The 26152-nt window shown below is 34.2% G+C and overlaps 3 non-coding genes across 3 annotated transcripts; all 3 read right to left on the reverse strand.

Annotated features, from left to right (window-relative positions):
* Positions 1-3797: 3797 nt before the first annotated feature.
* On the reverse strand, positions 3798-3869 carry TRNAQ-UUG (transfer RNA glutamine (anticodon UUG)). Its single transcript has one exon. It is a non-coding gene; the product is annotated as a tRNA-Gln (tRNA).
* A 4650-nt stretch (positions 3870-8519) lies between these two features.
* On the reverse strand, positions 8520-8592 carry TRNAF-GAA (transfer RNA phenylalanine (anticodon GAA)). Its single transcript has one exon. It is a non-coding gene; the product is annotated as a tRNA-Phe (tRNA).
* Positions 8593-19908: 11316 nt separating this feature from the next.
* On the reverse strand, positions 19909-19980 carry TRNAQ-UUG (transfer RNA glutamine (anticodon UUG)). The gene has a single exon. It is a non-coding gene; the product is annotated as a tRNA-Gln (tRNA).
* Positions 19981-26152: the final 6172 nt, after the last annotated feature.

Genomic DNA, 26152 nt, shown 5'->3' on the forward strand with positions numbered 1-26152 from the left:
GTAACCATGAATAAGACACATGATACAGCTTGTAAATGAAACGATGTCCATGACTCTTGTTATTTTCTTCCACTAGAAACCTTCTAGCCTCTTGCACTTTTTTGTCATTGACATCCTTAATTGAAATTTGAATTGAAGGAAACACTTCTCCACAACTCATTATGGAACACCTTTGATAGATAGTTTCAACCGATTTACTTTGCCAAGGAATACTTTAAAATTCGATATTTATAGTTGAACGCTACTTAAATTGATGAAATGAAATCTTACAACAGAGGTTAATAAATCGTTTGTCTATTAGAAGAGAGCTAGGAATTAAATTCTTTATAGTTGGGATAAGAAACAAAGTATACTTTTTAGTTTTAAAATAAATTAATTTTTTAGTTTTAATTTTAGTCCCAATAAATTAATTTTGATGTGGTGTTATGTATTTTAATAAAATTAATATTAACTTAATCAACAAAAATTTGTATTTTTTTTTACATTATAATCTAAATTAATAAAAATACCATTGAACTTTGCACTTTAATCTAAAAAAAATACTCATAATTTTTTTAAAAAAAAATACAGTTAAATTTTCCAAAAAAAAAAAAAAAAAAAAAAAAAAAAAAAAAAAACTTCAAAACTACTCTTTTAACTTTCAAAAGTGTTTAAAAAAGATAGATGGGGAGAAGATTGTGTTTATGGGAGAAAATTGAAGGTTATTTTAGGGGAAGGTTTTCAAGATCAGTATAAGATCCTCAAAACATAACAAGAAGTAATATCCTAGCTTATGGTCGCGATTGAGAACCTACTAGTAGGCTACTTACTAAGTTTTACTCACTCCATGTTTATCATTTTTTTTCATGTAACTAGGAGTTGGTCATGGATGAGAGCGGACTTTGGAGTGTGGGCCATGAACTAACCTCTGTTTTTAATCTAGTATTTTTTGTTCTTCTTTTGAGTCTGCATCTTATTTTGTGTTTGTAACGAGTATGTATATGTAACACCCCAAAAATGAAGGAAATTATCTTCCATAAGAATAAGCCACTCATGAAAGACCCAAAGCATAGAAAGGAAAAAAATTAAAGGATTAAGCAAGAACAAAGGACTTAGTCAGGTCACCCGTGTACCTTAACAAGTGATTGCAAGGAGTTAAAAGGCCTTTTGAAAAAGATTGGAAAGGAAAAAGTAAATACAAAGGGCAAAAAAGTTATTTTATCAATTATCAAGAATCTTTCCCGATTTGTAATTCCTTATCTAGAAGGAATCTCAAGATTCAGAAAAAGGGAAAAATGATAAAAGAGCGATGAGAAATTTGTAGAAAATTATGGATTTTTCGAGAAAAATAATAATAAAATATTCAGAAAGTGGCAAATTACCAAAATACCCCTGGAAGACTGGATAATTACAGAAATACCACTCTAATTCGAATCAGAGCATCTACCATGACCATCCGGGAAAAATATTTCGAACTCAAATCTCAACCGTCAGATCTCGTCCAAAATTTGATATGATCCAGAACGAACACCCACGGATCATCACGTCCAACGACTTGTATTCAAAGCCAAGGTCGGTAAGGCTATGATCGGAGTGATATCTTCAAAAAATTATCCATAAAGTTTGAACTCTAAATAACGAAGATTCTGGAGCTCTCAATGTCAGTTTAAGCTCCTCCTATAAGGTCGGAAGTAGGAGCAACAATACGGAATAAGAATCGAGAAAGTTCAATCCCCCAATTGAAGGCAATAAGCATTTAGATGGTGGATCTCCTACTCTCAGATTTCTTCCAAATTCGAGAGCAATCCTCCACCATTTCTCTTCAAACTTTTAAATAACGAAGAATCTAGAGCTCTCAATGTCGGTTTAAGCTCCTCCTATAAAGTCTGAAGTAGGAGCAACAATACGGAATAAGAATCGAGAAAGGTCGATCCCCAAGTCGAAGGCAATAAGCGTTTAGATTATGGATCTCCTACTCTCAGATTTCTTCCAAATTCGAGAGCAATCCTCCACCATTTCTCTTCAAACTTATTCCTACAGTTTCTCAAAAGATTACCCACAAGTTCTATGAAGGAATAGAGTGCTGAAAGTCCCCAGAAACCATTCCCCCAATTCAATCCGCCATTGAAGAACTTCAAGAAAAACTTGGAAATCCAATTCGAGGATGCATGATGACTCGTCGAGCAAGAATGATTCCAATCAGTTTCTGTACCTCCAAGGAATGCTTCCATAGAAGACCACGAAGAAAAATAACCTCGAGAGCGTGCCAAATTGAAGAAAATAGGTTTCGAAATTAAATTGGGGATAAGAGTCAAAATTCCTATCTACGATCTCTTTTCCTTCAAATTAAGGATTCCTCTAGCTTCAGAGGAAGATGTTGAGTAAACTTGATGAAGGAATCGAGAGTTGAGACATCATAGAACAAGCTACCCATGAGATCGAAAATCTAGCGTTTCGAGTGAGTTGCATACCGAGAACAATTTTTGGAAATTAAGGTCCTACACTCAAAGACGTTCCTCCAAACCAATTCCTTTCGCCTGAAGATAGGACATGGAATAGGTTCAATGAAGAAATAGGGCCTTGAAACCCCTAGAATCGGCTACCCAATAAGAAATCCTTTGTTTTATCTCCAGCGATAAATAAGATTTTGGATGAACTTTGGTAACGAATATCTTAGGCTACGATCCACGAGAAGTTATCAAATAAATCCCTAACCCTTTCTTGTAACATCCATCTGTAAGTTTCACGAAGAAATCGAGGAGAGAAACGCTATAAATGTGGCTATACAGGCCGAGTTTCAGATGGTGGCGATGCGAAAAATGCGCATCTTCTTCCTTTTCAGAGGAAGAAAACGATGATACGTCCAGTTCAACTAAACTGTCCAAGTCAACTCAAAATTTGACCTTTTCTCGAGTTTTCTCAGTAGATCTTATTTTATGAAATGTTGTATGAATCCTTATCCCGAGAGGTTATATAAGGTAATGAAGTTTGGGAGTTATTGGAAAACTTTAGTTAGCGAAACCAAGATATGGGAGAAAATGCTCATCACTGCCGTGAGGCCCCTATTTCTCTTTAGGTGGGATGCTTTGGTATATGTACCATGAGCATGATTCCATGATGAACTTATTATCTCCCTCACCTAAATGAGATGCCCTGCACCACGATTTGCTAGCAGGATGCCACGATTATGACAACGCCACCTATGCACTCATGGGGAGAAAATTAAGAGTTACTTTGCAATAGTTTTCATGGTTAAAATACGATGCATGACATGACAACCTCTAAGGTTTAGTTCCTGAAAACGAAACAAGAAGTCATATCCTAGCTCAAGGTTTAGACATGCTCCAAACAAAACAAGAAGTCATATCCTAGGTCAAGGTTTAGACATACTCCAAATTACCAACTATTTTCTGTAAGGGTCTATTTTATATGACATGAGAATAAATTCAAGATTTCAAGTTGTTTGGAGCAAGTTCGGAACCTAAAACTCATGCTAGTTATTATGGGTTCAAATGATATTGTTTGGAGCAAGTTCGGAAGCGAAAACTCATGCTAGTTATTATGGATTCAAATGATAGCGGAGCGGAGCAAGTTCGGAATAACTTGTTTGGAGCAAGTTCGGAACCGAAAACTCATGCTAGTTATTATGGGCTCAAATGATGGCGGAGCAAGTTCGGAATAACTCAAGAATGTTACACCTTATGCCTCGAGAAAATTTGTGTTTTCGCATCGAATGCTAGGAAACACCCTTTTGTTTTAAAATGTCTTGTGTTGTCGTTCCTTATTCTGTGTTTTCGCATCAAGGTCATTTCTTAAAAAGGTCCTACCGAGAGTTGAACCCAGGTCGTTGGATTCAAAGTCCAAAGTGCTAACCACTACACCATAGAACCCCTTGTAAAAATTGATTTTGGAATGGTTTTCCTATTTTATGCAGATTCCACAAGAAGAGAGATTCTATCACGAGTCAAACTCAAGTTATTGGATTCAAAGTTCTAGAGCTATTTTATCTAACACGTTGTGATCTTGAGCACCTTTAGAGTGATTGCAAAAGTAACCCTCTAGTGTTGATTGAAGCCCTTGGAGAACATGTAATTTTATATATTTCTTATAATTAATTTATATATTGTTGTATATTACAAACAAATTGAAATAATACTTTACATCCCAGTCTTTCTTTCTTCCGTGCAAAACTTAACAGGAAAACCATATTATTTCAATATTCACTCGAGAAACAAGGGGTGAAAACTATATTATTGCAAACCCTCCATTATTGCTTCTACTTTGCGTCAAAATGCTTACACTAAATCATGTTACTAACTAGTTGGTTTGGTTCGGTTCAATTCTTGGGTCCACTAGATTGAATCGACCTAGCTCAATTAAACTCTTGAGAATATAAAAATCATAAGTTTCTTAAATTATGTTAACGGAAAAGTTTAACCCCTAATTTTTTTTAGAATGTTTAGCTTTGTGTCTAGTTGATCTCTAAATGCTTAGAAGTATCTAATAAGACTTCTATTTAAGGAACTTTTCTCTATAAAAGATGTAAGAAGGGTTATTATTAAGGAATTTCAAATGAGTGATTTAATATAGGACAAAATATTTATTTGTTTCAAATATCTTAGGTTGACCATTCTTTTTTGTCAAGTATTTTGAATATTATCATTGTGAATTACTAATTGCATTAGATTGAATCTCATTAATAACAAAATCCCAAAACTCAGGTAAAGATGACATCAGAATTAATACTTTAATTTCATCTTCAAAATTTATTTCCATTTAACTTAGTTGACTGATAATCATAATAGTCACCCGTGCACAAATATTTACAACCTTAAAAGGTAAAATTATAAGGAGTACAAGAGAAAAGTGCTTAAAACCTACAAATATTTACAACCTTAAAAGGTAAAATTATAAGGAGTACAAGAGAAAAGTGCTTAAAATATTTCTATTACTCAGTTGACTGATAATCATAATAGTCACCCGTGCACAAATATTTACAACCTTAAAAGGTAAAATTATAAGGAGTACAAGAGAAAAGTGCTTAAAACCCACAAATATTTACCACCTTAAAAGGTAAAATTATAAGGGGTACAAGAGAAAAGTGCTTAAAATATTTCTATTGATCACTTATGGCAGCACCACACAAATGAGGGTAACATTTTTTTATTTCTCTACCATATTATATAGTGGCGCTAAGACCACACTATTTTCTTAATGATTTCTTGGTTCTTGTCCGAGAATAGTGGTGCTAAGTTTTTAACCATGTTCATAGTGGGTGCTTGGATAAGACCACACTATTTTCTTAATGATTTCTTGGTTCTTGTCCGAGAATAGTGGTGCTAAGTTTTTAACCATGTTCATAGTGGGTGCTTGGATACCACACTAGGACTTTGGAATAAGGTTTGGAATCGGTAATTATTCTTATTTCTTTTCCTTTAGACACTCGATGGTCGGGAGTAAATCGAACAAAGTGTCTGTCCAAAATAAAAAGGGCCTAACCAGATTCAAATTGATGACCTCTTGATCTGCAGTCAAAGGCTCTACCACTAAGCTATGGACCCATTTTATATGATTTCAACCTTAGTGACCCCTTCTATAGAGTGTCAGTCCAAAAGTGTAAAAAGTGTCTGTCCAAAATAAAAGGGCCCAACCAAGTTCAAACGGGTGATCGGTCAAATTCTCTACCACTGAGCCATGGATCCATTTTGTAGGATTTTAACATTTGTGACCCCTTAGACATAGTGTCGGTCCAAAAAGTGTAACAAATTTCTATCCAAGATAGAAGGGCCCAACTATGTTCGAATTGGTGACCTCTTGATCTGCAATCAAATGCTCTAACATTGAGCTATGAACCCATTTTGTATGATCTCAACCTTAGTGACCCCTTATACAGATTATCGGTCCAAAAGTGACCCTACCGAATCGGCTATGAACCAATTTTGTATAAATTTGTGGATTGCCTATCGGGAATTAAACACAGGTCGTTAGATTCAAAGTCGAAAGTGCTAACCACTACACCATAGAACCACTTATTAAACTTTATTCTGGCAGCGATTTTGATAAGCACCAACAACACTGGATTTTGCAAAGCTAGAGGTCGCAGTATCCTTAGAGACTTTCACAAGGTGTTTTCAACTTCTTTTATAGGTAGTATCAGTTTGAGAAGACAGAGAAGAGAGACTTTGTTAGAAACTCTCCCATAGGTAATCTCCAAGGTGTTTTCAACTTCTTTTATAGGTAGAATTTTAAAATCAAACCACAACAAAACTTACTTCTATCTAGCAAAATTTTTTTTTGTTTGAAACAAGATTATTCCCTTTTTTTTTTCTAAAACTAAATTTGAAATAAGACTTAAGCAAAGAGTTTATTTGACTAATGATTTGATTTTTTTTTTGTTGTAGATATATCCCTTACAAATCAAGACTTTGTATTATTTTGAACACACTCATCAAGAAATTTGTAAATGTGCCTGATATCTTGAAGGATATAAGACACGTAATTTAGAGAACCTATTTTTTTTTAAGTTGGCTTTTCTAGGATACGTCATCACCAAAGTTTGAACGACATCATGGTTGAGATGAGCACTCGAGTGAGTTTGACAAGTTTGGCAGTAGAGAACCATACCTCAAGCCAAGTTCATGTGGGCTTAACAAACTTAAAATCCAAGAACACAACCCCTTAAATGGAAATCGGGATGCTAAGGAATTAAAAAGCTTTATTTTTGACGTAGAACAATACTTGAAGGTTACTGGAACTTGCTCATAGGACCTAAGAGTTACGTTGGTCGCAATGCATCTCATGGACGATGCAAAACTATGTTGGCGCTCGAAGGTGAATGGTATAAAAAATGGGTCATGCACCATAAACTCATGGGAAGACTGTTGATGGAATCGATGCAATCGACGCTCCTCTGGATGGGTTGCCAATCAAAGACCTGACGTTTGATGTTGACCCTTTTGAAGAAACAGCCACACGATCAAATAGCTCGAAACGTCGCGGTAACTCTGAGAAATCTATCACACACATGAAACGACGTGTCGAAGAGTTAGACATTACCTAAAACATCATAATAAAACTCTTCAGCGATTAGACAAAAGACTTTAGGACAACTACACCAAAAATTCATTGTTGTCCAACAGTTTGGATATTTGGCTTTCACCTAGGAGATTCTGGTTTGATTCTCTAAAATGGAATATTATTTTCTTATTTCTTTTTATTTTATAGTTTCATCTTTTGTCACCAATTATATTTAAACTTTACCTCATTTTGAGGGGAACTTTAATGGTCAAGTTCAATAGTATCTTAGATTAAAAAGACTTTTATGAACATCGTACCTATGTTAGTGTTATGTTATAGATATTTGTTTCAATTTCAATGAGTGGGGTTTAGGTGATTCAAATGGTTAATGCGATAATCCGGCTATTTTCGAGGTCTCTCTTGTTGAAAGCCATCATGGTTGAGATGAGCACCCGAGTGAGTTTGAAAAGGAGACCCGAATTTAAACTTTACCTACGTTTGAGGGGGGCACTATAATGGTCAAGTTCAATGGTATTTTAGATTAAAAAGACTTTTATGAACTTTGTACCTTTGTTAGTGTTACTTTGTACCTTTGTTTTTGTTACTTTGTATCTTTGTTTGTGTTACTTTGTACCTTTGTTAGTGTTATGTTATAGACATTTGGTCAAGTTCAACAACTGGGGTTGAGGTGATTCAAATGGTTAATGTCACTTTATTTGATTCAAATTGTTAATGTGATAATCCAGTTGAAGGTCAAGTTCAACAAGTGGGGTTGAGGTGATTCAAATGGTTAATGTCACTTTATTTGATTCAAATTGTTAATATGATAATCCAGTTGAATAGTTACAGGTTATTTCCATAAGAACGCCAACAAGGCTGAAATGATTGTTATTGAAGGCCAACAAGGCTCAAATGATTGAGATGAGTACCTGAGTGAGTTTGACAAAATTGAAATAAAATCAAATAAAATTGAAAAAAAGTTAGCCTTATGACACTTCCTTCAACTCGAACACGTGACCTTGAGATCTACAGTGACGCTCTCCCAACTAAGCTATCCCCACTAACATTAAAAATGAAAACTCATTAGTAAGGTATTTAGCTAATTCATTGATATTTTAAAAAGAAATAATCACTAATTTTAGATTGAATAGTTAGGAGTCAAGTTATGTGACGTGAATTAGGTGCGGTGAAACCGAGTTATCTTCCCTAATATTTGAAAAAAAAATCATAAGTAAAGGTATTTCTGCTAATTCATTATTTATTGAAATTTTAAAAATAAATAATAACTAAATTTTTATTGAATAGTCAGCTTATGCAAATGGAAACAGGTGCGGTGAACGTGGAGATTAAACAAACACGTCACCTTCAAATCTTTAGTTTGACACTCTCCCAACTGAGCTATCCCTGTTAACGTTAAAAATAAAAATCCATAAGTAGAGCTATTTCCACTAATTCATTATAGTTTAAACATAAATAATCACTAATTTTGAAAAGAATATTCAAATTATGCAACGTGAACCAAGTGCAGTGAACGTGGATCGAACACATGACCTTCAGATCTTCAGTCTGACGCTCTCCCAACTGAGCTATCCCCACAATCATTAGAAATGAAAATTTATCGGTAAAGATATTTTCGCTGATTCATTGAGATTTTAAAAAGAAATAATGACTAATTTTTTATTGAATAGTCAGGTTATGCAAATTGAAACAGGTGCGGTGAACGTGAACGTGGATAAAACACGTGTGACCTTCAAATCTTCAGTCTAACAATCTCCCAACTAAGCTACTCTTGCTAACATTAAAAATGAATATTCATCAGTAAAGGTATTGGGTACACTTCTTAAAATTCAACAAAAGGCAATAGTATTAGACCGAGATGCCATATTTAAATCTCCCTTCCGGAAAATTTAACAAAAGGAATTGGGTACGCAGTTATAGTACGATATTCCACCCATAAAAAGATGGTCAAACAAAAATGCTCAAGCAAATATTGGAAGACATGTTAAGTACCTACCCCTTATGAAATTCGCTTATAATAATATTTGCCAAGCCACCATACAAATGGCCACATACGAGGTTCTCTATGGACGAAGATTTCGATCCCCTATCTTTTGGGAAGAAGGGGGGCAAACGACAACTATTAGGCAAGAGCTGGTGCAAATTACGAACGCCGCAGTCCAGAAGATTAAAGCTAGGATATAAACCGCACAAAGCCCAGAGAAAAGCTATGCAGACCTAAGGCGCAAGGACATGGAATTGTAGGTAGGGGATCATATATTCCTAAAGGTAGCACCCCATGAGAGGGGTGCTCAGGTAGGGTAAAAAGGGGAAGCTAAGCCCTAGGTTTATCCGTCCCCTTGAGATATTAGAAAGGATTGGATCTGTGGCCTATAGAATCGGGCAATGCCCAAAATTGTCTGCAGTACATAATATCTTTCATGTATCCATACTATGGAAGTATACCCTAGATCGTTCGCACGTACTGGCTCATGAAACTCTCTTCTTGAGAGATGACCTAACATATAAAGAAGACCTGATTCAAATAATAGACAAGAAAGTGAAATGATTGAGAAATAAGGAAATCTCTCTTGTTAACGTCCTATGGAAGAATCATAGAGTAGAAGAAGCCACTTGGGAAACAGAAGGCAAATAAGAACCTTGTACCCTGACCTATTTTAGAATAAGCACTTTCGATGACCGAAATTTTTCAAAGGAGAGTAGAATTTGCAACACTCAAGGTCTCCAATAAGAGATGGTGTATAATCCCTACTAGGTTGTATCTAGAAGCAAAGAACAAGTAAAATTGAAAAAACATTGAGAAAATGGTACATTTTCTAATTTTTATAAACATCCCGAATCATTAAATTTTTTATAGAATAAGAATTACAAGGTGTTTAAAAAAGGAAGGCTCTGATCGGAGAAGACTTTTCTGGCTGAAGATTTAGAAAAATCAAGAATGAAAGAGGTCCTGAAAGTGCTAGTAGATTTTCACACGAATTAGTCCACGTTAGGTTACCCTCTAATGTTTTCCTAAGCTAAAACCTCAACTCTTAAAGCCTAACCCATGACATTATGTAGAAACCTAGGTTCATCAATAATCCATGTACCAAGTACCTAGAACTATGTGAATAACATGTTAAATAAGTTGGTAGGATTCATACCCATAAGTAACCATTATCTGCATTACAATGTGTACTCAAAGGCCCATATTCCTCTTTAGGTAGGATGTCATGCAATATGTATCATGAGCTGGATATTTTGATAGGCCTACCTTTCCCATCAGCTAAACGAGATGTCCTGCACCAGGATTTACCAGTAGGATTACATGATTATGACGACACCATTCATGTGTTCATGGGGAGAAAATTGAAGGTTATTTTAGGGGAAGGTTTCCAGGATCAGTATATGATACATGACACGATGACCTCTAAGTTCTAAGATCCTGAAAACATAACAAGAAGTAATATCCTAGCTTAAGGTCGTGATTAAGAACCTACTAGTAGACTACTTACTAAGTTTTACTCACTCCATGTTTATCAATTTCTTTTTCAAGTAACTAAGAGTTGGTCGTGGATGAGAGTGGACTTTGGAGTGTGGGCCATGGACTAACCTCTATTTTTAATCTAGTATTTTTTGTTCTTCTTTTGAGTCTGCTTCTTATTTTTTGTTTGTAACTAGTATGTATATGTAACACCCAAAAATGAAGGAAATTAGCTCCCATAAGAATAAGCCACTCATGAAAGACCCAAAGGATAGAAAGGAAAAAAAATTAAAGGATTAAGCAAGAACAAAGGACTTAGTCAAGTCACTCCTGTACCCTAACAAGTGATTTCAAGGTGTTAAAAGGCCTTTTGAAAAGGATTGGAAAGGAAAAAGTAAATGAAAAGGGCAAAAAAGTCATTTTATCAATTATCAAGAATCTTTACGGATTTGTAAAAAATGATCAAAAAGTGATGAGCAATTTGTAGAAAAATTATGGATTTTTGGAGAAAAATAATAATAAAATATTCAAAAATTGGCAAATTACCAAAATACCCCTCGATGAATGGATAATTACAGAAATGCCACTCTAATTAGAATTAGAGCATCTACCGTGACCATCCGAGCAAAATCCTTCGAACTCAAATTTCAACTGTCGGATCTCCTCCAAAATTTGATATGATGAAGAACGAACACGGACGGATCATCACATCCAACAACTAGTATTCAAAGCCAAGTCGGTAAGGATATGATCGGAGTTGATATCTCTGAGAAATTATCGAAGAAGTTGGATCTCTAAATAACGAAGATTCTGGAGCTCTCAATGTCAGTTTAAGCTCCTCCTATAAAGTCTGAAGTAGGAGCAACAATACGGAATAAAAATCGAGAAAAGTCGATCCCCCAATCGAAGGCAATAAGCGTTTAGATTGTGGGTCTCTTACTCTCAGATTTCTTCCAAATTCGAGAGCAATCCTCCTCCATTTCTCTTCAAACTTCTAAATATCGAAGAATCTGGAACTCTCAATGTCGGTTTAAGCTCCTCCTATAAAGTCTGAAGTAGAAGCAACAATACGGAATACGAATCGAGAAAGGTCGATCCCACAATCGAAGACAATAAGCGTTTAGATTATGGGTCTCCTACTCTCAGATTTCTTCCAAATTCTTGAGAAATCCTCCACCATTTCTCTTCGAACTTATTCTTACCGTTTCTCAACAAGATTACCCACAAGTTCTATGAAGGAATAGAGTGCTGAAAGTGCTTAGAAACCATTCCCCCAATTCAATCAGCCATTGAAGAACTTCAAGAAAAAGTTGAAAATCCAATCCGAGGATACATGATGATTCGTCGAGCAAGAATGATTCGAATCAGTTTCTGCACCTCCAAGGAATGCTTCCATAGAAGACCACGAAGAAAAATAACCTCGAGAGCGTGCCAAATTGAAGGAAATAGGTTTCGAAATTAAATTGGGGATAAGAGTCAAAATTTCTATCTACGATCTCTTTTCCTTCAAATTAAGGATTCCTCTAGCTTCAAAGGAAGAAGTCGAGTAAACTTGATGAAGGAATCGAGAGCTGAGACATCATAGAACAAGCTACCCATGAGATCGAAAATCTGGCGTTTCAAGTGAGTTTTATACAGAGAACGATTTTTTGAAATTAAGTTCCTACACTCAAAGACATTCCTCCAAACCAATTCCTTTAGCGTGAAGATAGGATATGGAAGGGGTTCAATGAAGAAATAGGGTCTTGAAACCCCTAGAATCGGCTACCCAATAAGAAATCCTTTGTTTTAACATCCATCCATCTTTAAGAATTCCTAACCCTTTCTTGTAACATCCATCTTTAAGTTTCACGAAGAAATCGAGGAGAGAAACGCTGTAAATATGGCTGTACATGCCGAGTTTCAAATGGCGGCGACGCGAAAAATGCGCATCTTCGAGTTTCAACTGAACTGTCCAAGTCAACTCAAAATTTGACCTTTTCTCGGGTTTTCTCAATTTTAACCCCATTTCAGACCGATTCTCATAGAAAATCTTATGATTTCAGATACTAGACACAATAAGGAGTACGTGGAAGGAAATTTTAAATAATTCAGATACTAGAAGCTCAAGAATGGACGTCCCAAACGTCGACGACAAGGCAAGTAGCCACCTTGGACGTTCTGTTAAGAAATACTTGTAGAAATCTCTTGGATTTTATATGAACCCTAAACCAAGTATGAATTCAGGATATATGAAAGAAAAACCCAAAGAACCGTGAGTTAAGACCCTGAACCGGTCAAATAGCTCGAGATTTAAGTAACGTTAAAATAACCCACTATATGAGCTCCGCTGCCAATCAAATTTTAATACTGAGAATATTATAGTATATTGAGGTTAGATATGAAATTTGGTGGTCATTGGATAAGGATAAGTAGGTAAACCAAGAAATGGTGTAAAATGACCATAATGCTCCTAAGGTAAGTTACCTTCGGTTCATGACCTAGATGACCTTCAAATGCTATGAAATTCATCAGTAGATCTTATTTTATGAAAAGTTATATGAATCCTTATCCCAAGGGGTTATATAAGGTAATGAAGTTTGGGAGTTATTGGAAAACTTTAGTTAGCAAAACCAAGATATGGGAGAAAATGCTCAACACAATCCATATGACCTTTGCCATGAATTACGATGTTTATAAGTTTTGTAGTCAATGTTACCAATGTTTGCTGCACACAAAAAAAAGATAGGGATGTTAAATTTTTAAGTCACTCTTGGAAAGTATGGTGGATAAATTGGATACCAAATTATTGTTTTCAACTGCATGTCATCCTCAGACTCATGAGCAAACTGAGGTGGTTAATAAAAGATTAGGAGCATTGTTTAGGGCTATTATTTATAAGAATATTAAATCATAAATTGGGTAATAAATTATTGTTTTCGACTACATGTCATCTTCACAATAATGAGCAAACTGAGGTGGTTAATAGAACATTAGGAGCATTGCTTAGGGCTATTATTTGTAAGAATATTAAGTCTTAGGACGAATGTTTGCCACTCATTGTTCTCTTTTTGAAGTTGCTTACGGATTTAATCCACATACACGTCTTGATTTGCTTTCTATTGATTCGAATATTTTTGTGAGTAAAGCAGCCACAAGTAAGGCAAATGGGATCGAAACATTGCATAAAGAGGGGAAGGAGACAATTGAGAAACAAAATTTCAATGTTGCTTCAAGAATTAACAAAGGACGGAATGAAATCATTTTTCAACCCGGTAACTGGGTTTGGATACTTTTTCGCAAGGAGTTTTTCCCATCTCAAAGGAAGACAAAGTTACATCCAAGAGGGGATGACCCTTATCAAGTCCTTGAAAGAATTAATAACAATGCATATAAAATGATCTTCCAGGAGAATTTTCAGCACATTCTACTTTCAATGTTGCTGACTTGAGTACTTTTGATGTAGGTGATGATTTTCTGATTCAAGGACGAATCCTTTTGAAGAGGGGGAAGATGATAAGGATCACGGTGTTCCAAATGTTCCAACTGGACCTATTACACGATCCAAGGCCAAGAAGATTCAACAAGCATTCATTCTTCATCTACAAAATTGGATAGCCTCAGTTCAACTATTATTTCATATGTTACAAGCTTATTAGATTGAGGAAGGACCATTTGGAGCTTCAAAAGTGAATATTTACACCGTTGAAGGAGCAAATGAAGTTGCAAGCATCATTACATGAGTGGTTAGAAAACTTTATTTATTTTTAATTTCATAAAGGTTGTAATGGTAGAATTGTCAAATTGACTTCGTTTTTTCTTTTTTTGGAGATTTAAGGGGATCGAGATTAAATCTCGGCCACTAACTTCTTTTGTGAGAGACTATAAATACCCACAAATTATTATGTAAAATCCGATTTGTAATGAATGAAATTGATCTCTCAAGTTGAGAAGTTCCCCTTCAAAATCTGAGCACCATCTATGCAAGTTTCATGTCATTCTTGTGGTAGAATTGCATGTGAGCCATGCAGTCACGCTTTGACATTGTGTGTTTGAGTGAAATTCTCAACCTTCTACTTATTTTTTAGATTTCTTTTCTTCGTATTCATTGTAATTTATCCTCATACAAACAAGTTTATTTTTGTAGGGAATGTATTAAGCACATGAATTTATTAATTACGGTGAATTTTTGTATAAAAGGAAGTAAATACAAATGGAGTTACATGAGATAGAAGTAAACATAGTAATAAAAAGAAACTACATAAACTTAAAGGAAGTTAATCCTATTTTACAATATAAATATTGTTCAATTGTAGCAAAGAAGTAGTTTTGAAAACTAGCCACTCCACAAAAATCTATGTTTGGAAAACTAAAATAAAGAAAAAATAAATAAATAAAACTTAGTTTGGTGTGAAATTTTACTTAAAATTCAAATTTTTTTTTTTAATATATTTATAAAAGGATAAAACACATCATTTTGAAATAAAAAAAATATATAGTTATCAAATGGGCCTAATTTTTAACATATCTATCCCAAAGGAATGCATGGGCTCTAGTGGCAATGCTGCTTCAACCGTGTGATAGACCATGTGAAGTTAACATGACAATAATAGTAGGTTCTAAAGTACAAAAATATGTGGATAAATTTCATATATTGAGGTTGGATAAATTTCATATATTAAGGTGCGGAAAACATATACACACGGCAACTAAAAATGAAAGATCCACTATAAGGGCATTTGGTCTAGTGGTATGATTTTTTTTTTACAAATTAGGTGGAATGAACAAACAAAAATAATGAGTTTAAAATTACCAAACAAAATATCATTTTTCAAATGGAATGAAGACATAAGACCCTTCTAAAAAAGAAAAGGACAAAAGAAAAATATTAAATACATTTTCAACTAATGCATTTTGTTGAGAGATATTAGGGTCAATATAAGAAAAATATAGCATTAACTAATTTTCATGGACACATATGGATCCTTAGACCCATTCGTCGAACTAACTTATAAAGGAAGGGTTGGTTGGAAACTGGTTAACAATAAATTGATAACAAAGACCCATTCGTCGAACTAACTTATAAAGGAAGGGTTGGTTGGAAATCATGTCTATACTTCTTTGCTTTAATCACAAGTAACTAAAGATATATAAGAACAACAGAATATGAATATGGCATGCTAGTCAAAACATAAAAAATTTCTTGCCATGTTATAGTTAATGAATATGGTATGAACAAAGATCTGACGTCACACTTTATGATTGGAGACAAATACAGTGAGCTATGGTCGTCCATACCGTCCTTTGGTCCAATTATGTCAAGCAAATGTTGCAGCAAGCAAAGAGTTTTTAATAAGTTCGCTATTGCAAAGAGCTCGGTTTAAGGCACAAATGTCTCTGATGTGAAAGGTGCACCAATTCAACGAGATTTTAGTAACCATGAATAAGACACATGATACAGTTTGTAAACGAAACGATGTCCATGACTCTTGTTATTTTCTTCCACTACAAACCTTCTAGCCTCTTGCACTTTTTTGTCATTGACATCCTTACTTGAAATTTGAATTGAAGGAAACACTTCTCCACAACTCATTATGGAATACCTTTGATAGATAGTTTCAACAGATTTACTTTGTCGAGGAATACTTTAAAATTCGATATTTATAGTTGAATGCTACTTAAATTGACGAAGTGAAATCTTTCAACACAAGTTAATAAATAGTTTGTCTATTAGAAGAGAGCTTGGAATAAAATTCTTTATGGTTGGGATAAGAGACGTTTTAGTCAAACAAAGTCTACTTTTTTGTTTTAAAATAAATTAATTTTTAAGTTTAAAATAAATTGATTTTTTAGTTTTAATTTTAGTCTGAATAAATTAATTTTGATGTGGTGTTATGTATTTTAATAATATTAATATTAACTTAATCAACAAAACTTTGTATTTTTTTTTAAAATTATAATCTAAATTAATAAAAATACAATTGAACTTTGCATTTTATCTATAAAAAATACTCATAATTTTTTTTAAAAAAAATACGGTTGAATTTTCTAAAAAAAAAAAAAAAAAACTTCAAAACTACTCTTTAACTTTCAAAAGTGTTTAAAAAAGATAGATGGAGAGAAGATTGTGTTCATGGGGAGAAAATTGAAGGTGATTTTAGGGGAAGGTTTTCAAGATCAGTATAAGATCCTCAAAACATAACAAGAAATAATATCCCCATACCTCTTTTGGTTATTTTAGGGGAAGCTTATGGTCGCGATTAAGTTTTACTCACAACATGTTGTTTATTTTTTTTCAAGTAACTAAGAGTTGGTCATGGATGAGAGCGGACTTTGGAGTGTGGGCCATGGACTAACCTCTGTTTTTAATCTAGTATTTTTTTGTTCTTCTTTTGATTCTGCTTCTTATTTTGTGTTTGTAACGAGTATGTATATGTAACACCCCAAAAATGAAGGAAATTATCTCCCATAAGAATAAGCCACTCATGAAAGACCCAAAGCATAGAAAGGAAAAAAAATTAAAGGATTAAGCAAGAACAAAGGACTTAGTGAGGTCACTCGTGTACCTTAACAAGTGATTGCAAGGAGTTAAAAGGCCTTTTGAAAAACATTGGAAAGGAAAAAGTAAATCAAAAGGGCAAAAAAGTCATTTGATCAATTATCAAGAATCTTTCCCGATTTGTAATTCCTTATCTAGAAGGAATCTCAAGATTCAGAAAAAGGGAAAAATGATAAAAGAGCGATGAGAAATTTGTAGAAAAATTATGGATTTTTCGAGAAAAATAATAATAAAATATTTAGAAAGTGGCAAATTACCAAAATACCCCTAGAAGACTGGATAATTACAGAAATACCACTCTAATTCGAATCAGAGCATCTACCGTGATCATGTGGGAAAAATATTTCGAACTCAAATCTCAACCGTCAGATCTCCTCCAAAATTTGATATGATCTAGAACGAACACGCACGGATCATCACGTCCAATGACTTGTATTCAAAGCCATGGTCGGTAAGGCTATGATCGAAGTTGATATCTCCAAAAAATTATCCAGAAAGTTTGAACTCTAAATAGCGAAGATTCGGGAGCTCTCAATGTCGGTTTAAGCTCCTCCTATAAGGTCGGAAGTAGGAGCAACAATACGGAATAAGAATCGAGAAAGGTCAATCCCCGGCAATAAGCTTTTAGATTGTGGATCTCCTACTCTCAGATTTCTTCCAAATTCGAGAGCAATCCTCCACCATTTCTCTTCAAACTTCTAAATAACGAAGAATCTGGAGCTCTCAATGTCGGTTTAAGCTCCTCCTATAAAGTCTGAAGTAGGAGCAACAATACGGAATAAGAATCGAGAAAGGTCGATCCCCAAATCGAAGGCAATAAGCATTTAGATTATGGGTCTCCTACTCTCAGATTTCTTCCAAATTCGAGAGCAATCCTCCACCATTTCTCTTCAAACTTATTCCTATAGTTTCTCAACAAGATTACCCACAAGTTCTATGAAGGAATAGAGTGCTGAAAGTGCCCAGAAACCATTCCCCCAATTCAATCCGTCATTGAAGAACTTTAAGAAAAACTTGGAAATCCAATTCGAGGATACATGATGACTCGTTGAGCAAGAATGATTCCAATCAGTTTCTGCACCTCCAAGGAATGCTTCCATAGAAGACCATGAAGAAAAATGACCTCGAGAGCGTGCCAAATTGAAGAAAATAGGTTTCGAAATTAAATTGGGGATAAGAGTCAAAATTCCTATCTACGATCTCTTTTCCTTCAAATTAAGGATTCCTCTAGCTTCAGAGGAAGATGTTGAGTAAACTTGATGAAGGAATCGAGAGCTGAGACATCGTAGAACAAGCTACCCATGAGATCGAAAATCTGGCATTTCGAGCGAGTTGCATACCGATAATGATTTTTGGAAATTAAGGTCCTACACTCAAAGACGTTCCTCCAAACCAATTCCTTTAGCCTGAAGATAGGATATGGAAGGGGTTCAATGAAGAAATAGGGCCTAGAAACCCGTAGAATCGTCTACCCAATAAGAAATCCTTTGTTTTATCTCCAGCGATAAATCAGATTTTGGATGAACTTTGGTAACAAATATCTTAGGCTACGATCCACGAGAAGTTATCAAATAAATCCCTAGCCCTTTCTTGTAACATCCATCTTTAAGTTTCACGAAGAAATCGAGGAGAGAAACGCTGTAAATGTGGCTGTACAGGCCGAGTTTCAGATGGCGGCGATGCGAAAAATGCGCATCTTCTTCCTGTTTAGAGGAAGAAAACGATGATACGGCCAGTTCAACTAAACTGTCCAAGTCAGCTCAAAATTTGACATTTTCTCGAGTTTTCTCAGTAGATCTTAATTTAAGAAATGTTGTATGAATCCTTATCCCGAGAGGTTATATAAGGTAATGAAGTTTGGGAGTTATTGGAAAACTTTAGTTAGCGAAACCAAGATATGGGAGAAAATGCTCATCAAGATTCATATGACTTTACCTCCTAGGATAACTAAAGTGGTATCCCTGAAATAATAGATTCCCAGATGTACCCTTGGTCTCTAATAGATACTACATGCACAATATAATGCTGGGCTATTCCTAAGAACTTATAAGTTCCAAGCTTGAACCAAGACGTTATGCATAAACCTAGGATCACCAAGAATCCAAGAAAACACCTAGGTTAATGCAAACATCATGCATAACAAGTTGCTAGGATCCATGCCAGAAGTAACCATTATCTCACTTCACGAAGTGAACCGCGAGGCCCCTATTTCTCTTTAGGTGGGATGCTATGGTATATGTACCATGAGCAGGATTCCATGATGAACTTATTATCTCCCTCACCTAAATCAGATGCTCGGCACCACGATTTGCTAGCAGGATGCCACCTATGCACTCATGGGGAGAAAATTAAGAGTGCTTCGGAAGAGTTTTCATGGTTAAAATACGATGCATGACATGACAACCTTTAAGGTTTAGTTGGGATGCAATTGTATATGTAACATGAGTAGAATTGCCACCTATGCACTCATGGGGAGAAAATTAAGAGTACTTCGGAAGAGTTTTCATGGTTAAAATACGATGCATGACATGACAACCTTTAAGGTTTAGTTGGGATGCAATGGTATATGTAACATGAGTAGAATTCCATGATGAACTTATTATCTCCCTCACCTAAATGAGATGCCCTGCATCATGGTTAAAATACGACAACCTCTAAGGTTTAGTTCCTGAAACCTCGAAATCATATTATCCTAGCTCAAGGTTTAGACATGCTCTAAATTACGAACTATTTTATTACCAATGTGTTGTCGTTCCTTATTCTATGTTTTCACATCAAGGTCATTTCTTAAAAGGTCCTACGGGGGTTATTCTATGTTTTCACATCAAGGTCATTTCTTAAAAGGTCCTACCGGGAGTTATTCTATGTTTTCACATCAAGGTCATTTCTAAAAAGGTCCTACCGGGAGTTGAACCCAGGTCGTTGGATTCAAAGTCCAAAGTGCTAACCACTACACCATAGAACCCCTTGTAAAAATTGATTTTGGAATGGTTTTCCTATTTTATGCAGATTCCACAAGAAGAGAGATCGTATCACAAGTCAAACTCAAGTTATTGGATTCAAAGTTCTAGAGCTGTTTTATCTAACTCGTTGTGATCTTGAGCACCTTTAGAGTGGTTGCAGAAGTAACCCTCCAGTGTTGATTGAAGCTCTTAGAGAACATGTAATTTTATATATTTCTTATAGTTAATTTATATATTGTTATATATTACAAACATTGAAATAATACTTTACATCCCAGTCTATCTTTCTTCCGTGCAAAACTTAACATAAAAACTATATTATTTCAATATTCACTCGAGAAACATGGGGTGAAAACTATATTATTTCAAACCCTCCATTATTGCTTCTACTTTGCATAAAAATGCTTCCACTAAATCATGTTACTAACTAGATTGTTTGGTTCGGTTCAATTCTTGGGTCCACTAGATTGAATCGACCTATCTCAATTAAACTCTTGATAATATAAAAATCATAAATTTCTTAAATTACTTTAACTTAAAAGTTTAACCCCTTATTTTTTTTTTGAGAATGTTTAGCTTTGTGTCTAGTTGATCTCTAAATGCTTAGAATTATCTAATAAGACTTCTATTTAAGGAACTTTTTTCTATAAAAGATGTAAGACTTCAGGTTTATTATTAAGGAATTTCAAATGAGTGATTTGATATATCAGAGGACAAAATATTTATTTGTTTCAAATATCTTATGTTGACCATTCTTTTTTGTCAAGTATTTTGAATATTATCATTGTGAATTACTAATGGCATTAGATTGAATCTTACTAACAACAATATCCCAAAACTCAGTAAAGATGACATCAAAATTAATACTTTAATTTCATCTTCAAAATTTATTTCCACTTAACTCAGTTGACTGATAATCACAAATATTTACAACTTTAAAAGCTAAAATTATAAGAAGTACAAGAGAAAAGTGCTAGTTTCAAAAAATAGAAAAAAAAATAGTAGGAATTGGTCAAAAACATCCATTGATCACTCATGGCACAGCACAAAGCACAAAACAGATGAGAGTAACATTTTTTTTTTTTATTTCTCTACTATATTAGGCCCTTTGGTTTATTGACTTTACAAGATGGAGACATGAAGTTTTCTATGTTTGAAATAAATTTGGTTGATTGTTTTCTGGTGAGTATTGATACCATCAAAACTTATTTATTTCTTTGAAATGTTTGAGCTTACCATTTATATGTTTTCATTATTCTACTTTGCATTTAGAAATGAAGCAAAATTAGTCTGGGGTTTTAAGCAAATTGTTATAATTCTAATTTTTAACTAAAAAAAAAAAAATTAGTCTGATTGTCAACCAATAGGAGAAAAAGGCAACGTTTCTATGTGAAACTAGTTTCATGTCATTTATTCAACAACAAGGGTGTTAGCATGCATTTGGAAGACTACATGAAATTACGAATATATCAATGTAGGAAGAATAAAAATAGGATTTTAATATTTAAGAGAGCTCTTCCTTCTTATTTAAGATTTTAATATTTAAGAAAAGAGAAAATGAATAAAAATAGGGGACATTTATAGATTTAGGAGAAAGTGAAAACAAAAAGGGAGTCATGACCCATTTTCGGTGGGTTCTTGAAGCACGGATTGAAGTTAAAGAAGGTTGAAAACAAAATAAAATGTTTTATGGAAATAAAAAAAAAAATTAAAATATAATGAACATATATATTTACATTGTACTTAGTAAGTAGAAGTTTTTAACTATGTTCATAGTGGGTGCTTGGTACCACACTCTTTTCTTAATGATTAAATTGGTTCTTGTCCGAGAATAGTGGCCCTTAGGTTCTAAGTGATGGAGGACTTTGGAATAAGGTTTGGAATCGTTAATTATTCTTATCTCTTTTCCTTTAGACACTCGGTGGTCGAGAGTAAATCGAACAAAGTGTCTGTCCAAATAAAAGTGCCCCAACCAGATTCGAACTAATGACCTCTTAATTTGCAGTCAAATGCTCTACAACTGAACAATGGACCCATTTTGCATGATTTCAACCTTAGTGACCCCTTCTTCTACAGAGTATCAATCCAAAAGTGTAAAAAGTGTCTGTCCAAAATAAAAGGGCCCAACCAAGTTCAAACGAGTGACGAGTCAAATTCTCTACCACTGAGCCATGGATCCATTTTGTACGATTTTAACCTTAGTGACCCCTTAGACATAGAGTCGGTCCAAAAAGTGTAACAAATTTTTATCCAAGATAGAAGGGCCCAACTAGGTTCGAATTGGTGACCTCTTGATCTGCAATCAAATGCTTTAACATTGAGCTATGGACCCATTTTGTATGTTCTCAACCTTAGTGACCCCTTCTACAGATTATCGGTCCAAAAGTGACCCTACCGAATCAGCTATGGACCAATTTTGTATAATTTGGTGGATTACCTATCGGGAATTAAACACAGGTCGTTAGATTCAAAGTCGAAAGTGCTAACCACTACACCATAGAACCACTTGTCAAACTTTATTTTGGCAACGATTTTGATAAGCGCCAACAACGCTGAATTTTGCAGAGAGTTTATTTGACTAATGATTTGATTTTTTTGGGTTGTAGAGATATCTCTTACAAATCAAGACTTTGTATTATTTTGAAGACACTCATCAAGACATTTGTAAATGTGCTTGATATCTTGAAGGATATAAGACATGTAGTTGAGAGAACCTAAATTTTTTTTTAAAGGTTGCTTTTTCTAGGATATGTCATCACAAAAGTTTGAGACAAAGACCATTGGATGGGTTTTAATAAGGCTCAAATAAATTTAAAATCCAAGAAAACGGATCTAGTGTTAATATTATTGATTTTGGGTATTGACACAACTAGCTGATTTCTTTTGATTACATTAATGAATGTATGTAGATGTTTAAAGTGTTGATCTTAATGATTTTAGAAAATATCAACACATCATCAATATAAACTATCGAAATTTTTTGAAAGGATTGAAAATATCATTCATAATCTTCTTAAATTCGGATGGAGCGTTTTTTAGCCTAAATGGCATAACGTTACTCTCATATTTTCTAAATTGGAAATAAATGCTATTTTATATTTGTCCTTTTAGGAAATTAGAATTTTCTGAAATCCCAATTTCATGTCGAATTTTATAAAAACATTTGACTCTAAATTCTTTTTATCAAATCATTTTTGGTTTGCATTGGATATCTTATTTATTCTAAAACATTATTCAAAGGTTTGTAGTTAATTACGAGTATCAGAATTTCTGGTTTCTTTTCACCATGTTGTTAACCTAAAATGTTAGACATGATCACATGCTCTTTGAAGACCTTATCAGCTTCCTTTGCAAAATATCACCTAAAATGTCACAGTATTTAGTGTTTGATGCTTTTTGACTTAACCCTAGAGTTCTATTCAAAGTGAACTTGTGATAATTTTTGTCAAATTATATATTTGATACCTAATACATTAAGATATAATATCTTATTTAAATAATATTAAAATGTCGTAGAATATCATAATATATGTTTAATTAATATGAATCTCATTCAAATTTCAAATATATATTTTTATTTAATGTTTATGAAACACATCAATTATTTTAATATATAAAATATCAAATACGTTAATATGTTTTGATATTATACTTCAAGACTATAGGAACTTGCTCAGAGGACCTGAGAGTTACATTGGCCTACATGCATCTCACGGACCATGCAAAACTATGGTGGCGCCTTATAACAGCCAAAAAAATAATAATAATAAATAAATAAATAAAAATTATTATAAAGAACAAAAAATTATAATTATGTAAAAAAAAAAAAAAATAATAATAATAAAATAATAAATGAGTAAATAAAAATAATTATTCCCTCATTTTTGCTAGTCACTCCCCCCAACAATCTCTCCTCAACCCACCTGATAGTGCCTGCAAGAATGAAAGAGCAATGAAAAATGTCAGATTTGAGAAAACAGAAATACCTGCGTCAAATTTATAGGAGATGGGTTTGCAGAGATGATCAAAATTTACATGGGAGAGAGATTTGAGATTTCTCTGTAGTTATATCTGAGATCTCCTATTTTTATCCAATTCTTTCGTTTTCCTTTTTTTTTTATCCCATTATTTAGTTTTATTTAGCAATTTACCTCTAAATCGTCACGATCAATAGGAAAAAATAGAATCGATTAAATTGGCCAAAATAATTGCTAACCAAAGGTAGCAAACAAAACTAAAGAAGAAGGGTTAAACGATTTAACTTATGAGAATTTCCTCTCGGCAAAAACAAACACAAAAAAAACAAAAGATTCAGATTTAGTTTTGGCAGTGAGAGATATTTTGATAGAAAAAGATTTTGCATTTGAAGAGGTCAATAGTTTTTCTTTTATTTTATTTAATGATATTAAAAGGATTTTGTAGTAGTTTTCCTATTATATTATTTAATGATATTAAAAGTCATCCTCAAACACATGGGATAATTTAAAAGAAGGGAAATACAATAAGAGACAGGGAGGGAAGATTGTGAATATAATTGAAATTATCTGGAAAATATTAAAGAGTATTAAACACTGGAAGAGAAAATAGAATATCTGGAAAATTTTAATGGGTATTAAATGGTTTATATGAAAATAATACTATAACAAACGTATATAAATATTTCAAGACCTAACTCAGACAAAGACTCTAACGTTCACATGAAGTATAACACATGGATCAATATAAATTAGAGAAACAATTTTGTAGAAATTCAAACTCGGAACTGATGTCATGGGCTCACATAGGTTGACTTGGAGTTCAATGGACTTTCATTAAGGATAACGACGGAATCAAACTTTCATTAAGGATATATTCGTGACAACGACTTAAGCTAACCAGGTAAGTGACCTTACTATCGGCGTGGTTATATTTGATGTTGACACGTGCCCTGTGGTTCTGCATGTGTCATATATATTGATATGTGTGAATTGTCTGTGGATTGATATGCTTCCTATATGCTATGCTATGTTATAATATGTGGTTTGTATGATAATAATTATGGTACGATGTGCTCAAGGATAGGTTTAGATAGGGTACGAGAAGGATGCACAAAACGAAATGTAACGATAGGAGTAAGATACGTTCATGAAACGTTAGAGTTAGGTTACATACCGGAGTGCTATGGATAGGAGATATTGATGAAAGAATACGGTTAGGTTATAGGTAGAAAGGGATAGGTTGGTGATAGATTGATAGAACGATAGCATTAGGGTACATTCTTGTGACGATATGACTAAGGTACGTCACGTAATGATATGTCTGTGATAGGTATAAGAACGTTAAGGTTGTGGTAAGTTAGAGAACGATATAACTATGAAGTGTTTGCGTTATTGACTCGGTTATGATATGATACATTGTACTAGATTATTGTGCTTAAGTACGAAATCATGTGAACGTGAATGTATGTTATTTATGCTACTTAGTTGATGTGATATGAATGCATGTGACTATGTGTGGCCCTTATACGATTATGGCTTGTTGTATGAGTATTGAAATGTAACTGAATGAATTGTATGACATGAAATACGGTAAATTGCATGATACATAACCCCGCTAGGAATATGTATGATATGTAACGAAATGAGAATGAGAATGACATGTAAGCATGAAAACGTGACACGGGGTTATGTTCATTAAATGATGACTGTAGGACTAGTGGGACCTCATGCATATTGTGTGATCATGCATTTGGGGGGATACCCCTATCCCATCACGAGCGTACGGACGCGTACATCCAAATGGCAGGACAACGATCGTTATGCCCTGCATAGCGCTGCCGTGATGGTTTTAGTTTTAACGGGTCCCGGTGGGCCCCTAGAGCATGCCCACCGGCTAGGGACAGTGGACTAGCGGTGTGCGAACTAGTTGGTGAGCCCATACTCGCACGTATGGGCTGCGTGTAGAGTATATGGTACACGTCCACGATTACCTGTTAGGATTACACCGTAGGGAAAACGAAATGCAATGAAACGAAAGGAAATGAAAGATAGGTCCCATCATTTCATTGCATGTGATTGTTGCATTTAACCCCCATAGTGGGGTCACTTACTGAGTATTTCTTTAAATACTCAGGCCATGTGCTACTACATTTTAAAGGTTAAGGCAAGACATTCCTGTACGGCTGACGACGGCATC

The sequence above is a fragment of the Cucurbita pepo genome, chromosome 10 (genome assembly GCF_057944985.1).
Source record: "Cucurbita pepo subsp. pepo isolate OVF chromosome 10, ASM5794498v1, whole genome shotgun sequence".
NCBI classification, from domain to species: Eukaryota; Viridiplantae; Streptophyta; class Magnoliopsida; order Cucurbitales; family Cucurbitaceae; genus Cucurbita; species Cucurbita pepo.